Source organism: Primulina huaijiensis, chromosome 17 (genome assembly GCF_012295235.1).
Source record: "Primulina huaijiensis isolate GDHJ02 chromosome 17, ASM1229523v2, whole genome shotgun sequence".
Lineage (NCBI taxonomy): Eukaryota > Viridiplantae > Streptophyta > Magnoliopsida > Lamiales > Gesneriaceae > Primulina > Primulina huaijiensis.
Window position 1 is genome coordinate 12,963,511 of NC_133322.1, and position 16,955 is coordinate 12,980,465.

Here is a 16,955-nt window from a genome sequence, read left to right on the forward strand (position 1 = left end):
CGCACGTGACTCTTGATTAATCGTGAATTACATGAAAATAGATGAGTCGGAGGCCAATATCACTTTTGCATATCCATGACTTTAGTTGTTAGCGTTCTTTCTTCCGTGAATTTTATTTTTTTGTTATTTTTGCTCGGGACTAGCAAAAGTTCAAGTTTGGGGGATTTGATAAGAGCATTTTGTGCACTTAAATTATCCTTATAATTTATATAGATTGTTAGTTTTCTTGGGCGGAATTATGCGTTTTTGTTATCTTTGATGTACTTTCAAGAATACAGGTGAAGCTACTACATAGGCGTAAAAAGAAGCAAGAAATGGCGCTTAGAAGAAAATGGTGAAAATGGCCCTTCTCTGAAGACAGAAAGACCCGCGCATATGCGCGAGTCATAGGCGCGCAAGATTGCGAAAGACAAAGCAAAACAGAAAGGTCCGCGCATATGCGCCGGTTTAGGTCGCGCATATGCGCGCAAGAAAGGAATGCAGATGCATAATCCAGAGAGTCTCGCGCATATGCACGGCAGAGAAGAAACTCATACACAGAAGGTCTCGCGCATATGCGCGAGTTTAGGAAGCGCATATGCGCGCGACGTGACTTGCCAGATTATTTAGGTTTCTTCGTGGGCTTTAGAAGGGGATTATGGGATTTGACGCAGCCGACATAACAGAGGAAATGAGCGAAAAAGTGAGATCCAACGGAGGACGGAATAAGAAGAATGGAGATAGAAGACGCTGAATGCTGACACAGTACACTTGCGGTAGTGAAAATACGCAACAACAACATAATATTCAAATTGAAATCTCAAACCAAACAAGCAAATAAATATTGTGATGGTTTCATTCATATATGTTAATATTGTGGACGTGGACGTAACTCTATCACAAAATTTAGCTCAAGAGGGATGATTGTTCAAGTTTATACATATAACTCATAAGAACTTAATTTAGCCAATGTGTGACATATAACCCATTCCATCACTCTCAGAAATGAACAACTAGAGTGTGAAGTTTATAAGACGTTAGAGGATGGCCCACAAGAGCAGTTAAAGACATAACGATGGACATGAGCTCTAATACCATGTTCAGATTATGAACTTGAGCCTAACTCCACTCCAAAAACTAGCTAAATGGATGAAGATTGTCCAAGTTCATGCATACAATTCACATTAACTTAATATAGCCGATGTGAGACATCTAAATGTTGATATTATAGACTGGATCTAAATCCATCCAAAAATTAGCTCAAGTGAGGAAATTTGTCTAAATCCATATATACCATTTTCACGAATTCAATCCAGTAAATGTGCGATATCTAACACACCCTTCACGCCCAAAAATGAACAACTGAAGCATGAAATTTACAAAACATTAGTGAGCAGTCCATAAGGACAGTCCAACACATAACGGTGATTCTGGATTCCGATACTATGTTAAAAATATGAACTTGAATCTACCTCTACCACAAAAACTAGCTCGAAAGGGGATGATTCTCCAAGACTATATATACAATTTTAAAAAAAAAACTTAACCCAATCAATGTAATATATCTAACAATATCTCATCGGGTCTCTCTCGTATACGTTAAAAATTGGTGAGAGTCAGGATCTATATATCTGCTCACACAAAAATAAAATAATAAAAATAATAATATTATACTTATGTTCTACTATAAAATACTAATTAAATTTAAATGGTTGCATTTAATATCATAATATTTTGATCTACACCTATAATAATGATGATAAGTTAATTTTAAATCAACATTAAAGTTTTATAATATTTTCAATTTTGGGGATTTTTTAAAATTGTTTTATGAGTATCACATATATAATGTTATCTGAGTTAAATTTTTTGCAGTATAGTTTGGAACATCAATTATAATTGTTGTGTTTTTTGAGAGTGAATATAATAGCTAGCTTTCTGGGCTATAATATTTCTATCACGTTTACAAGAACTTATTTAAATATTTTGAGTTTCTAATCAATTAGATGTTTGTAAATTATATATGTAATTTCATACGAGAGAAGATATGATCAATCAATGATAGTTTTAATCAATCGTAAGGAATTTTTATTTATATAAATTTAAACTAACCAACTTTAATTGCATTAAAAAACAAATGTAATAGAATTTTTTTATAATATTTTGGCTCCGTACACATACATTTCATATAACGAACCACATATCTTTCATCTCCAAAATATGCTATCCCATCGCATTCACGCGTTTCTCAAAACGCGGCTGAGCTATTTGTTTATTTCGTTCTCTAAGAAAATTTCAAGGTAGCTATATTTTTTTATTTGTCCACCAAAAGCTTCCACGAGTGAACTTAACTCTATAAAACAGAGCTTTTCTTTAATCTGCACTGATCAAGAATTTAATACCAGTGCCGATCGATGGCCCATACTTTGACAGAATCCCGCCGATATGTTCGTCCAGTTCCTGTCCGCGGCGCCGTAAAGCGTCGCATCTTCTGGTGGATAATTAGCGCCTCCATATATGTTTTCAAGGGTTGTTTTCGCTTTTTGAAAGGGGTTTGAAGCTTCGGATCAGCGGCAAATTTCATGTCAATGGTTCTTGTTGCTTGTTTGTGTCCAAATTTTCGTGTCTGTGACGTTGTGCTTCGTTTCTTCGCATGGGATCGATAAAAATATGTTGTTCTGTTCAAGTTCCTCTTCTCAGTTTCTTGAAATAAGTTGTTCATAGCATGTACCGGTATTAGGATTCGAGTCGGGATCTTTTTTGTTTGGGTTAAATTTGTGTGTTTTTTGTGTTGGATCAAGTGATTTCTTGGAAACTATCTTTTGCTGGTTTCGAAGGTTTTTCTTAAATTGGTGTGTGGATCAACATTTATGGGATAAAGGTCTTTCTATAATTATTTTAATTTGAATGAAAAATAACTTAAATTTAGAAACATGTGTAACTATATTAATTATTAAATAGTTTGTATTATTTCAACATATGTTTAAAAATTAGAGAGTGAAATGTGATCTAGAGAGATAAATGGGACAAGTTAAAAAAAGCTCCATCAACATACCATTAAGAAGGTTTAACTTTAATAATAGTATAATATCAATGTACGCATTAAATATGGGATATAAATATAAATACGAAAATCTAAATGTGATTAAGAATTGAATGAGAGACACAGATAATGATCAGTTAACTTGGTAATTGTTTTTTTTGGATTTTATTCTTAAATGCACGAAACTTCTATCCCTATTTTATTTTCTTGGAAAAATATTTGACTATATTTTAGAAATATATAATTTTGGTATAAATTTCTTTATAATTTCTCATTTGGCCAAAAAAAGAAATAAAATTGTGGCCTAATTATGCACTATTGTTAAAAGAAACAGGTTATTTTATTGGCTTTTTTTGTGGGTTTTGACATATTTTTTTCCACATGCGTGGGGATGTAAGGCCAAATGGGGGACTTATCTTTATTGTAGTTAGTTAGTTACATTATTTTATCATTATCTATTAATGATAAGGAAAACAATTGATTAAAAGGTTCAGTTGACATGTCAAAATATGTTTCCCCAAATGGAGTATGGGCTACACTTGTCCAATTCGGGGAAATTATTAATTAAACTTATATTAAAAAAAAAAAACAGAGAGAGTTAAAGGTAATTTATTAAAATAATGTTAAAAGTATAACCAATATATCGTTATAACGATATTTACAACCATGATATCGCGAGATTTTATTGTTCTATCGCGAGATTTTGTATTTAATATATAGTGAGATTTTGACAAATTGAATTTTTTGTGTCGTAAAAATTAATGTAAATGTAGCATCATTCAATTTATTATATTATGCCTTATTGACCAATTTTATTTGCAAAGTAAAACAAGAGGGAGAATTAAGGATAAACCTATCTTAGTTGCCTGCCTAGGCCTAGATGAGACCTGGACGCCGATTCGATGAATTCCACGCTAAGATTTTACAACAGTCTTTAATCAATCCGAAATTAGAAGAATATTAACTAGGTTTATTGAGATCAACGGCAAACCAATTGAAGGTAAGATTCTAAAGTTGCATTTTGAACAATGAAAGTTTACAGTAATAATTTTGTGTATCGAATTATTGTTCGTACATAATTTCTTAATATAAAGATATTTATTTAAATCATTTTATACGTTATGGGTTATTAACTCAATTTCATTACCTGGGACACTTTGTTTACAAAAGTTCAGGTTCATTAGACATTTCTAAAAAAAATTATAAATACAGGATCACTATCACTATACAAGGTATAAATAGAGGATCACTATCACTATACAAGGTACACTCTCCCATAGTTTATTTGAGCTCTCCAATTTTCAAAGAGAATTTTGAATTGTTTAGTGATTTGAGCATCAGACTGTCTACCTTAGGTAATCCCTGGTGCTTCTAAACATTTGTTCATAACGCATGTGACAACCCACGATATTTGTTGTTTACCGGTGTATGGCGACGTGGATCTGTTTATGAGCTTGTCGTTTACGACTATGTTGATCTGTTTACGAGTCAGTCATCTACGACTACGTTGACTCGTCTGACCTAGCCGTCTCTGACTACGTTGACCTGTCTATGAGCCAGTTGTCTACGACTTTCTGGACAATTTTATGATCCATCATATCTTCCTGCTTCGATCTATGTAATCCGAGCAATTAAATTTTTTGGCTACATCATCTTAGCGCGGACTTTGGAAAACTCTCACTTAGTCACTGAGAATGCAGACGCAATCATACGCAGTTCATCACACCAACTATGACCGAGGACGTTCGTCTCCCTCTCCCTATCACCAACCTGAGTTCTTTATCCCAACGCTCTGAAAGTACTGATAGAGAAGACGGCCTCCTGTGCCGTGGTCGAAGCAGTGACTCAATATCTAGCAACCCAAAAACATGGCAACGATAATAAGCGCGCAGCCAGTAGCAGATTATCTTCTAATCACATAGATAGGATTCTGCGAGAAAGAAAGGTGTAACGTCCAAAAGTCAACCCACGTAAACCACATGCATGCAAATGATTTAAATTGCTTAATTGTTTTATTTAATTGATTTTAAATGATTACATGATGCATATTATATGAGTAAAGGTCTAATTGCATGATTTTATGAAAACTGCAGATTTTATCCGAATATTCGATAATAGGCTGGGGAAAGGAGACCGTGGACGATCGAGATAAAATAAATATTTTTAAATAAATATTTTCAAGGCTTATTAATATGATTAAATATGATTAATTTTTTCTAAAAATGGTAGAGTTCAAATTATTTTAAAAGATGAGCTCGATTTTATCCGAGAAGCCGGTTTTGGGCAAACGAGGGACTTTTAAAAGATCAGAAGTATTATTTTTGAAACCTAATTTTTATAAACTTTTATGTTTCAATTAAATAGGTGTTATTGAGCCTGATTTACCTAAGATAAGTAAGCTCAATTGCTCCTAAACTGAAAGGCCGAAAATATAAGCCCATTAACATGCAAATTAAAAATACGTATGCACGATTCGTTAAACGGTAGAACAATTAATTTCAAAGTTTTGATGATTTTACGCATGTTTGATAAACGTTATGATTTCCAAGAGATTGACTGCTAACATAGGATGTTTAATGAGTGGAACATGGATGATTTAAGATGGAAACGAGGGCTGGAGTCGAGCTTGGCTAGGAAGAAGAGTCCCAGGGTTTCCTACGTGTGCCATGTCTTCAAGGCCACGACTAGGAGGGAGGGTGCACCGGGGCTTGGCCAGGGATGGTCAGGGCTCGGTGTGGGACGTGAATAAGGGATAGGAAGAGTCCTAACATGGCTAGGATTCAAGGGCTCCCGGTAGGGAAGAGTCCACAACCTCATGGACTCTTCCCATGCACGGATAGGTGCGATCTCGGAGGGGACGGTTCGTGGCTTGGTTGGGGGTGGTCTAGGCTGGTCCAGTAGGGTCTAAGAAAGATGGCTATTGGTCAGGTTAGGGTCTGGTGCAACCATGATCCATGATGGCTCGATGATAGTAGGAGAGAACTCACGCGCCTGTGAGGATTCTTGCGCGTAGGCTTCGTACGCGGGCTGGGGCTGGTCCAAGAGGGTTCGGCGAGGGTCCAGAGGGAGTCTGTCTATGAGAGAAAGCCCCAGAGAGAGCCCACATGCGAGAAAAGGCCCCAGAGGAAGCCCATTTACAGGAGAAGACCCCAGAGGGAGTCCGACGATCGTATTTCAATTTTACGGCAATTTCTAGTGCCCATCCCCATGCACAATGGTGAGCTAAGACTGATCAGTCGACCAGAAGATACAACTAGTAAATTTCAAGGATCAAACTTTACCCAAAATTATAAATGATTGAAAGCTTTACGATTTATGATTTATTTATGATTACAATCTTATTTTGAATAAAAGTATGATTTTAATGCATGTGCTTGTATATATATTATTTTCTACTTATGTTTAGAACGTGCTGAGTCATTAGACTCACTAGGTTTGAATTCTGCAGGTGATGATGATATTGAGGGAGACACTGACGCTTGAGTGGATTGAGTCCGACAGTACACTCCCAAGGGAATTTATTTTCCGCATTAGCTTGATAATGGAAGTTTTGAAATAAAGATTTTGTTAATGATTTATTAGGGATTTTATGTTTTATTTGGATGTTAGTTGATCTTGTTAAAAGGTCGACATATGACTTTTGATTATTTAACGAATTAGGGATTTTTTATGCACTTGAGATTTTAAATGTTAAACTATTTTAATATATGAAAACATTAAGTTATTTTAAATGATGAATTTTGAAATTATGTATGAAAAACAATTTAGTAGGATTTTAAAATTAAAAAATAGTGGACGTTTCAAAATGTGACAGGGATTAATGACGTGCCACACACCAATCTTGGGAAAAGGGACAATACTTCAGGATGACGAGGCCAATAACCAGGCAACACTTCTCCGCCAGGAGAATCGTACTACGAGAGTGGAGGAGAGCTCTTGTGGGGACCCGGACACTAATTCATTTCCTTAATCGTTATTAATATCAAATACACAATTAGGTAATGTGGGACATAAAATTTTTTTTAAAATGCAATGCGGAAACGTATTGTACATATAAATCTGAAAGTACAAGTCCGGTACTAAATACATTTACTAGGTTCAACGACATATCAGTGCTGAATCCTAATCTACTTCTGAGCCCGGATCTCCACACTAACTAGTCCTGACTCGTTTTCTTCTTGATCACGATCATGTCCCACCTGTTGTCATGCGCACATACAAACAAGACAACAGCCGAATAACTCCGGTGAGAATTACATTCCCAATATAAACCATGCATACATGCAATCATACAGACAATATAAAAGCATATAACAGGCATTCATAACATGTATCAAAATCAGAAACATGAATAAAATATTCATCGCATGTATCAAAATCAAAAACATGAATCAATATCAATAATAAATCATATTCTAAAGATGTACCATAATCAAGAACATAATTCAATATCAAGTAATGAATCACTCTCCGTGATTCTCAGACTCAGACTCGACTCAGTCCTAATCTAGGGATCCCGATCTGAATAAGAACATACACCCACCTACACTCCCGATTGGGGTTGTGGTACGTTCTTATTCACGTACTTTGGCCCTTTCCATATCGAACATCAGTAATAGAAGCAACTTCAATTCTATCCACTTCGATATGACCAAACGTCCGATGTCCAGACCTATCCATCAAAGACTATGGCACTTCCGCCATACACTATCCTGTGACAAAGTGCAATGAGCCAATGACGATTCCTCACTATCCGGCCCTTCTGTCACAAGACCAATCATTTAATACCTACTATCTATAAATCAATAGAACAAGCATATCAATTCGTTCATTAATTGCAAATATCAATGCAATAAAATAAAGTATTTGATTTAGGGAAACTCGAGTCAAACCTCACTCGAGTTGTGCAATCCCAACTCAACATTAATTTATACCTTTCTCTTCTCGGTCTGACGAAGACGAAGTCTCGAATTCAACTCTGTCCATACCCAATCTGGCAATGACAATCGAATAGGTAAAATATCAATATATAACTCTATTCAATACCTGTTCTGATCAATACTCAAATCAAAACACAATCTGATTAATGTCACGATACAACAATACAACTCTGATATCGAATCTCAATCAAATCAACTCCGAAAATCATAACAATTACATACACAATCTGTTCTTCGATCTGACTTCAATTATACGATGTCTACTATATCAGAAACACCATATATGATTCATATTCGATTCTGACAATATCATAATTTCAAATCGTATCTAAACGTAACACAACTTACATCCAGTTGTAGCCTGCGTCGATAGGAATACAGTACTGAAGTCGGATTCAAAATCTAACGGGCGAATCTTGTAAAATTGCAAGTCTACGATTAGAACACTTTTCTTCCTCGGAAGCTCTCGTTCCTCCTTTCTGAGTGCTGAAGAGAGGAAAACAAAATATATATATATATATACCATGCATGTACGGGCAAGTGGCTTATCTCTTGTGCAACACGTCTCGCGCTCGGGCGGATGTAAGTTCCCGCTCGGGCGGGGAACTCTCAGGGCTAAACATTTAACATTCGCACTCGGACGGTCAAAAACTTCCGCCCGGGCGCCAATCTCTCGGCCCCAATTTTAATCTGTAATGCATGGGCGCTCGGGCGGCCCTCTTCCTCCGCTCGGCGCCTACAGTACTGTACTAAAATTGCATAATTCCTATGCGTTGCCCAATCTGGTCCCGGAATGTTCCGTCTATAATCACATCAATTTAAAATCAATAATCTCAGCTTAAAATGATATAAAATCTCGGGCATTACATTTCTGCCCCCCTAAGATCTGATTTCGTCCCCGAAATCACAGGGAATCAAATCAGATATCAAATCAGATACAAGAAGGAGATATACAGAAGTTAAGAAGAAAACTCACCTCAATGAAACACTTCTAGAATCTTTATCTCATCTCAGATTCTGTCTTCCAAACAGCTTCCTTGATGCCCTAACCATTCCCTTGAACTTTCAACAACGGAATAGTCTTCATTCTGAATTATCTTTCTTCTACTGATTCTGATTCCAATCTGGAATATTACTTCAAGGAGTATACTATCATAATATAACTCAAGTAACTTTAATAGAATAAATCTCATAATATTGGCTATACAATATCCCGATATACCAATCAACAGCTCATAACAAATCAACACCATCATCTCCGATTAAATCTGTTAATCCCAGTCAATGTTATATTCAATCTTCGGCCTCAAATATCAACAGTCATCGTCCGACGTTGGCTTATGTAGTCTGTCTATTATGAGCTGCTTTCATTTTCTTCTGAATCAACGGCGTTTTATTCGTCATATCTCTGATCCTATCGGATCCAATCTCAGGTATCTTCGAGATATTATCCTTTGTATGGGAAATTTTTACGGTTCTCAGTGTACAATGCCTCGAATGATGCTATTTCGATACTTATTTGATAACTATCATTGTACGACAATTCACAAAGTGACAATAGATCTTGTCAGTTAGTGCTAAAATCCAGCACTACAGCTCCCTGGATATCCTCTAGTATCTGGATAGTCCACTCCGACTCTCCGTCGGTTTGTGGGTGCTATGCGAAAGAATTCATTGGATATTTTGCCACAAGTACAAAATCAAACGAAAATCACAGTATGATATAATCAAATTTTGCATTCAGTGCAATCTATCCTCTTTTCTGACATAAATCTTAGTCGTCTGGTCATGTCTGTACGTCTTCCTGTACAAAAGAACATATGCAAATTCGAGCAATCTGTCAATCACAATCACATTATAGCACAATCTTGGAAAGATTCCAGTAGTTTCATCACAAAATCCATAGAAATGTACTCCCATTTCTATTCAGTAATGAATAATCTATATAACCAATCTTCTGGTTTTATCTTTCTGTCTTTATCTGTCGGCGATTCAGACGTATCAGTACAAATTCTGCCACAACTAATCTCATTTGTTTATATCAAAACTATCTTTTCGAATTATCATACCTTTTCTGCTACCAGAAAGAATACTGAATCGACTACTGTACGCTTCTGACCATATCTGTCATTTCAAATTCGAAATATTCGGTACAAACAAGTCGGTTATTCACATATAATACAATATTACCTACCTGATATTCTGATTGACACCCTGTTCTGACTATCGAATTCAAGTGCTGAACAGTCTGATCAAACTTATGAACTGCTGTAATTTTCCAAAATCAGCTTTGATTCGGCTTGAACTGTATATAATCTCAACGGTTCATAATAATTAATCACATCTTCAAGTTTTTTGGATCAACTGCTATATCATCGTCGAATGTAATGTCCCCCAAACAACATACTTTGTCTCAAATATTGTTTTAGAACAATAACAATTCTTCAGCAATTCAAAACAACAATCGTATCCAATAATCTACTAAACTCATGCAAATATGAATTTCTGACATTTCAGACATTTCTGACATCGGTGTCGTTCTCAGCCACTGATCATGGTCTCAACTGTTCTAATATCAATCGGTATACTATCTTCGGATATCACATACCCTGAATATAATCTGTTTCAGTCAAGATTCATATCGCAACAATGTCTGTATACAAAAATCTCAGTTCTCAGATAATTCAATACAAAATATTCAATTCAGTCATATGCTGCGAATATATCCAAATATCATAGATAAAACGAGCATAAAATCATCCAAATACCTCTGAACACAGGATTCATCAACCCATAAACATAACTGAAATATCTCAAAGAGAAACACTCAATCAGATGTAACTCTCAAGCAGTAAATCTAATTCAATCGGTGACATTCTGTACGGAGTTCTACAAATAGAACAGTACCTAATATCAATTCCATGCGGAAGTCTATCTCTCGAATCAGAGGCAAATCCGGAATCTCATCTGGAACACTTTAGCAATTCTCCTGCTACTGACAAATCAGTCCATGGTATACTCAATTTCAGTAATCAACTGAATGCATAAGGAATAACTCCATCCCTTTCGATAATCATCGAATCATAAATAAACGGAAATCAAAGGAATTCAAAATCGAGAATCCTTACCGTACATCGTTCATGCTTCGGCCATTTCAGGTCCGAATCTTACCATCTCCTGGCAAGAATTTACAATAACTCTGTACTTGGTCAACATATCAGTATCAATAATGAGGTCAGAATCAGTCAACACAAGTAGAACACAATCTAACTCAATCTCCTTTCCTTCTTACTGCAGTATATGATGTTTCACAGAATTCACTGATATCAACCCTCTTCCCAAAAGGGAAAGAGATAAATACTACAGTACATACAAACCCAACAGATAAAGCATGTCTCAATGCAATTCATACAAAATCATGTATAAGATGTATTAATATCTCTTAATATATACGCAAAATATTCATAAAAGAACAATTACTTGTCACTATATTATCAAGTGCATCCTGGGTCTGTTCCTCGGTCACTACAACCAGATGATTCTGCTCCCTGAGATCTTCGGGAAGCTTTCTGTGGACAAACTCTAGCAAAGTGTCCCTGCTGTCTACAGATATTGCAACTACCAGTCACTCCCTGGCATTGCTCCGTGGGATGTCTCCCTCCACAAGTTCTACAATAAACTCCGGTATAACTCGGGCTAGAACCACTGGAGCTAGATGAACCGCTTCCTAACTTTTTGAACTGCTTCTTTCGAGCTTTCAACTGTTCTTTCTTTCCACCACTGCTGCTGCCAATCTCGATTCTGGGAGGCTGTTGCTGTGGTCTCAGTGTTGGAAGAACATACGAAGCTCCGTTTTGTCTCATCAGAACTGTTTCTGCTCTTTTGGCTCTGTTCAGGGTATCAGCAAAGTTATTCGGTCGTTTCACATTTACCAATGTACGTATCTCCGGATTCAATCCCTGGATGAACTGATTAAATATGGCTTCATCATTCCTAGCCACGTGAGGGGCAAAACGTAGCAAGATAAAGAACTGGGCCAAATACTCATCAATATTCAACTGACCCTGCATCAGATTTGCAAACTCTGCACCTCTATCCTGTCTGTATGATACGGGGAAAAATCTTTGAGAGAATTCAACTTTAAAAATTTTCCACGTAATCACTGAACCACGCTGTTCTAAGGCTTCTTTGGTTACCAGCCACCAACTCCTTGCGACTTCCCGTAACTGGTTCCCAATCAGTTTAACTCTACAATCATCTTTGAAACCAAGAAATTCAAATAGCATTTCTATGTCCTCTAGCCAATTTTCACAATCGATTGGCGTCTCAGTACCCTTCAGAATCGGCGGTTGGAATGACTGAAACCTCATCAACTGTATTTCCATCGGAGTTTCTGACTCATCCATCTGATCAGTCGAAGTACTACCTCTTTCTGGAATTTTTCGAGGAGGTATAGCTGATGATTACAAGAGTTAGCAATCACATGAGACAAATCCGTCTCAGTCCCTTTCTGATCAGCTTACCTCTGATCAAAACTCGGTTCTGATTCATTCCCAAATAATACACATTACCAAATCAACTCAGATATTCAGGTAACATGTATTTAAAAGTAGTAAAATATAATATCATGCTAGCATACATAATGTAATTCAACATTATAATAAGTCACATGATAGCAATCAAAAGCAGGAAAGAAAACTCAATCTACCCCACTCACTCTCCTCTATCTCAATCTAAGGAACCTACTGTTCTGGAACCTAATGCTCTGATACCACCTGTTGTGGGGATCCGGACGCTAATTCATTTTCTTAATCATTATTAATATCAAATACACAATTAAGTAATGTGGGACATAAAATTTTTTTTTTTAAAATTCAATGCGGAAACGTAATGTACATATAAATCTAAAAATACAAGTCCGGTACTAAATACATTTACTAGGTTCAATGACATATCAGTGCTGAATCCTAATCTACTTCTGAGCCTGGATCTCCACGCTAACTAATCCTGACTCGTTCTCTTCTTGATCCCGATCCTGTCCCACCTATTGTCATGCACACATACAAAAAAGACAACAACCGAATAACTCCGGTGAGAATTACATTCCCAGTATAAACCATGTATACATGCAATCATACAGACAATATAAAAGCATATAACATGCATTCATAACATGTATCAAAATCAGAAACATGAATCAAATATTCATCGCATGTATCAAAATCCGAAACATGAATCAATATCAATAATAAATCATATTCTAAAGATGTACCATAATCAGGAACATAATTCAATATCAAGCAATGAATCACTCTCCGTGATTCTCAGACTCAGACTCGACTCAGTCCTAATCTAGGGATCCCGATCTGAATAAGAACATACACCCACCTACACTCCCGATCGGGTGGTGGTACGTTCTTATTCACGGACTTTGGCCCTTTCCATATCGAACATCAGTAATAGAAGCAACTCCAATTCTATCCACTTCGATATGACCAAGCGTCCGATGTCCTGACCTATCCGTCAAAGACTATGGCACTTCCGCCATACACTATCATGTGACAAAGTGCAATGGGCCAATGACGATTCCTCACTATCCGGCCCTTCTGTCAAAAGACCAATCCTTTAATACCTGCTATCTATAAATCAATAGAACAAGCATATCAATTCATTCATTACTTGCAAATATCAATGCAATAAAATAAAGTATGTGATTTAGGGAAACTCGAGTCAAACCTCACTCGAGTTGTGCAATCCCAACTCAACATTACTTTATATCTTTCTCTTCTCGGTCTGACGAAGACGAAGTCTCGAATTCAACTCTGTCCATACTCAATCTGGCAATGACAATCGAATAGGTACAATATCAATATATAACTCTATTCAATACCTGTTCTGATCAATACTCAAATCAAAACACAATCTGATCAATGTCGCGATACAACAATACAACTCTGATATCGAATCTCAATCAAATCAACTCCGAAAATCATTACAATTACATACATAATCTGTTCTTCGATCTGACTTCAATTATAAGATGTCTACTATATCAGAAACACCATATATGATTCATATTCGATTTTGACAATATCATAATTTCAAATCGTATGTAAACGTAACACAACTTACATCCAGTTGTAGCCTGCGTCGATAGGAATACAGTACTGAAGTCAGATTCAAAATCTAACGAGCGAATCTTGTAACAATCACAAGTCTACGGTTAGAACACTTTTCTTCCTCGGAAGCTCTCGTTCCTCCTTTCTGAATGCTGAAGCAAGGAAGACAACATATATATATATATATACCATGCATGTACGGGCAAGTGGCTTATCTCTTGTGCAACACGTCTCGCGCTCGGGCGGATGTAAGTTCCCGCTCGGGCGGGGAACTCTCGGGGCTAAACATTTAACATTGGCGCTCGGGCGGTCAAAAACTTCCGCCCGGGCGCCAAACTCTCTGCCCCAATTTTAATCTATAATGCATGGGCGCTCGGGCGGCCCTCTTCCTCCGCTCGGCGCCAACAGTACTGTACTAAAATTGCATAATTCCTATGCGTTGCCCAATCTGGTCCCGGAATGATCCGTCTATAATCACATCAATTTAAAATCAATAATCTCAGCTTAAAATGATATAAAATCTCGGGCATTACAACTCTCTAAAAACTTTACCAGTTCGACGTAGTCCTTTCACCCCTATCATCTTGGCCAAAGTACTACCCATAGAACTAAAGATAGCGAACTTTCTTGAGTACAATGGGACGATGATCCACAAGATCACCTCGACATGTTTGGATCACCTCGACCCTGTTTATGTGAAGTCCGAATTGTATTATGTCAGTAATGCCGCTTACTGTAAGATCTTCAGCTCAATTTTTTCAGTTCTTGCCCTCTCTTGCACTAGTAGAATTTTTGGCTTTTACTTCGCCACTCGTTACTTCGGCAATTATGAATTATGAAGTAATATATATCAATCAACTTCGGTAATAACACCAGCGAAGTAAAACATTATTTTTTACTTCACAATTTAAAAAACACGGGCTTCACTTCTAATTTTTTATAATCTTTTACTTCGACACAGTAGTTTTGATGAAGTGAAAAGTTAAAAAAAAATTTTAATTTATATTTAGTTAAGTAAAAAAATGAACCATAATTTTAATTAATTTTTCTTAAATGATGAAGTAATAAAATACAAATTAACTCGTCATATTAAAATTGTGTCGAAGTTAAAGAAAGAATTTACTTCACCACAACTCAATAATAGTGAAGTCGTTCTCTATTAAATACTTCACTACAACACAAAAAATGAAGTCTTTTAAATTTACTACTTCGTCATTAAATGTAAATTGTGAAGTAACAAAACTTACAAACAAAAAAAAATGTAAACCGTCGCTAATTAGCGACGGTTAATTTTACCCGTCGCTATTAGCGACTATTTTAAATATGTGTCGCTAAATAAATCGACGACAAATTTAAAAATTGTCGCTAATTAGCAACGGTTTTGTTTTAACCGTCGCTAATGGCGAAGGTTTTAACAGTCCTTCGCTACATAAATCGTCGACGTTTTTATAAACCGTCGCTAATTAGCTACGGTTTAGTTTTAACCGTCGCCAATAGCGACGGTTTTAAGAGTCTGTCGCTAAATAAATCGGTGACAGTTATATAATCCGTCACTAATTAGCGACATATTTATTAATCCGTCGCTAATAGCGACAAATTACAAATGTCCGTCGCAAATGTCCTATAAATATACCCCTCCTAGGCTTATTCTTCACACCACTTCATATCTACTTCCATTTTTTCTCTCGGACGGTTTTAATTTCGATTTAGATTATATTTCTTAGTTTTAATTTTTAATTCATGATCATCAATTTAATTTTGTTGTTAGCTTTGTTTTATAAATTATTTACAAATTTAAAATATTTTAGATGTGTTGAGGATATTATTTAAAAATATGTAGGAATAATTATAAAATTTAAAAAATAAATTTTTTAAAAAAAACAATATAATTAGCGACGGTTTTATGAAGTACAGTTTTATGTATTACAGTCGCTAACTAGCGACAGTTATATAAATACTGTCGCTAATTAGCGACAGTTTTTGACGTTACCGTCGCTATTTAGCTACGGTATTTTATTTAACAGACGCTAATTAGCGACGAGAATTCATAAACCCGTCGCTAATGAGCGACGGTAACATCAAAAATCGTCGCTAATGAGCGATGGTTTATCTTTCCAAAACCGTCGCTAATTGGAAACCGTCGCTAATTTAGTTCCATAACACCGAAGTCATTCGCTTCAATTACTTCACAAAAATACAAAACCTATGAAGTAATACAATACATTTACTTCGTCATTCTATATAAACTATGCAGTTATATATAAGCTATTACTTCTGCACTTTACGAAAACGATGATGTAGAAGACGTTGTTTTACTTCGTCATCGGTCTAATTCCAGCCAAAGACGTCGCTAATTTCTTGGATACGACTTCGGTGATAATGTGAAGTAAAATGGTACCCTATTACTTCACGTGCATCTACTTCGGCAATTACTACCTATTACATCATTTAATATGCGAAGTAAATCAAGGAAATTCTACTAGTGACAAAATACCCCCCAAAAATATAAGAAGCTTAGAGCAATTCACTCAGCGTTTCCTTCATCAATTTTCTATCAATAGAAAGTTCCCAAAGAAAACACATATTTTGCACCATAAACTAGAAAAAGGGAGATGGTCTACGAGAGTATGTGCAGCGGTTCACCCAAGCAGTTCATGAAGTCCCGCATGTCAGCCATGACTTGCTAGCCAAAATAATGCAACAAAAAATTCTCCATAGAAGATTTAAGGATTCAATAGAATGAAAAATCCCGAGAACTCTAAAAGAATTACTTAAAAGAGCAAAGAAATACATACAAGTAGAGGAATCTGTTGGATCATATGTTTCTGGAACAATAAAAAGAGAATAAGGAAAGTAATAGTGAAGGCAGGAAGA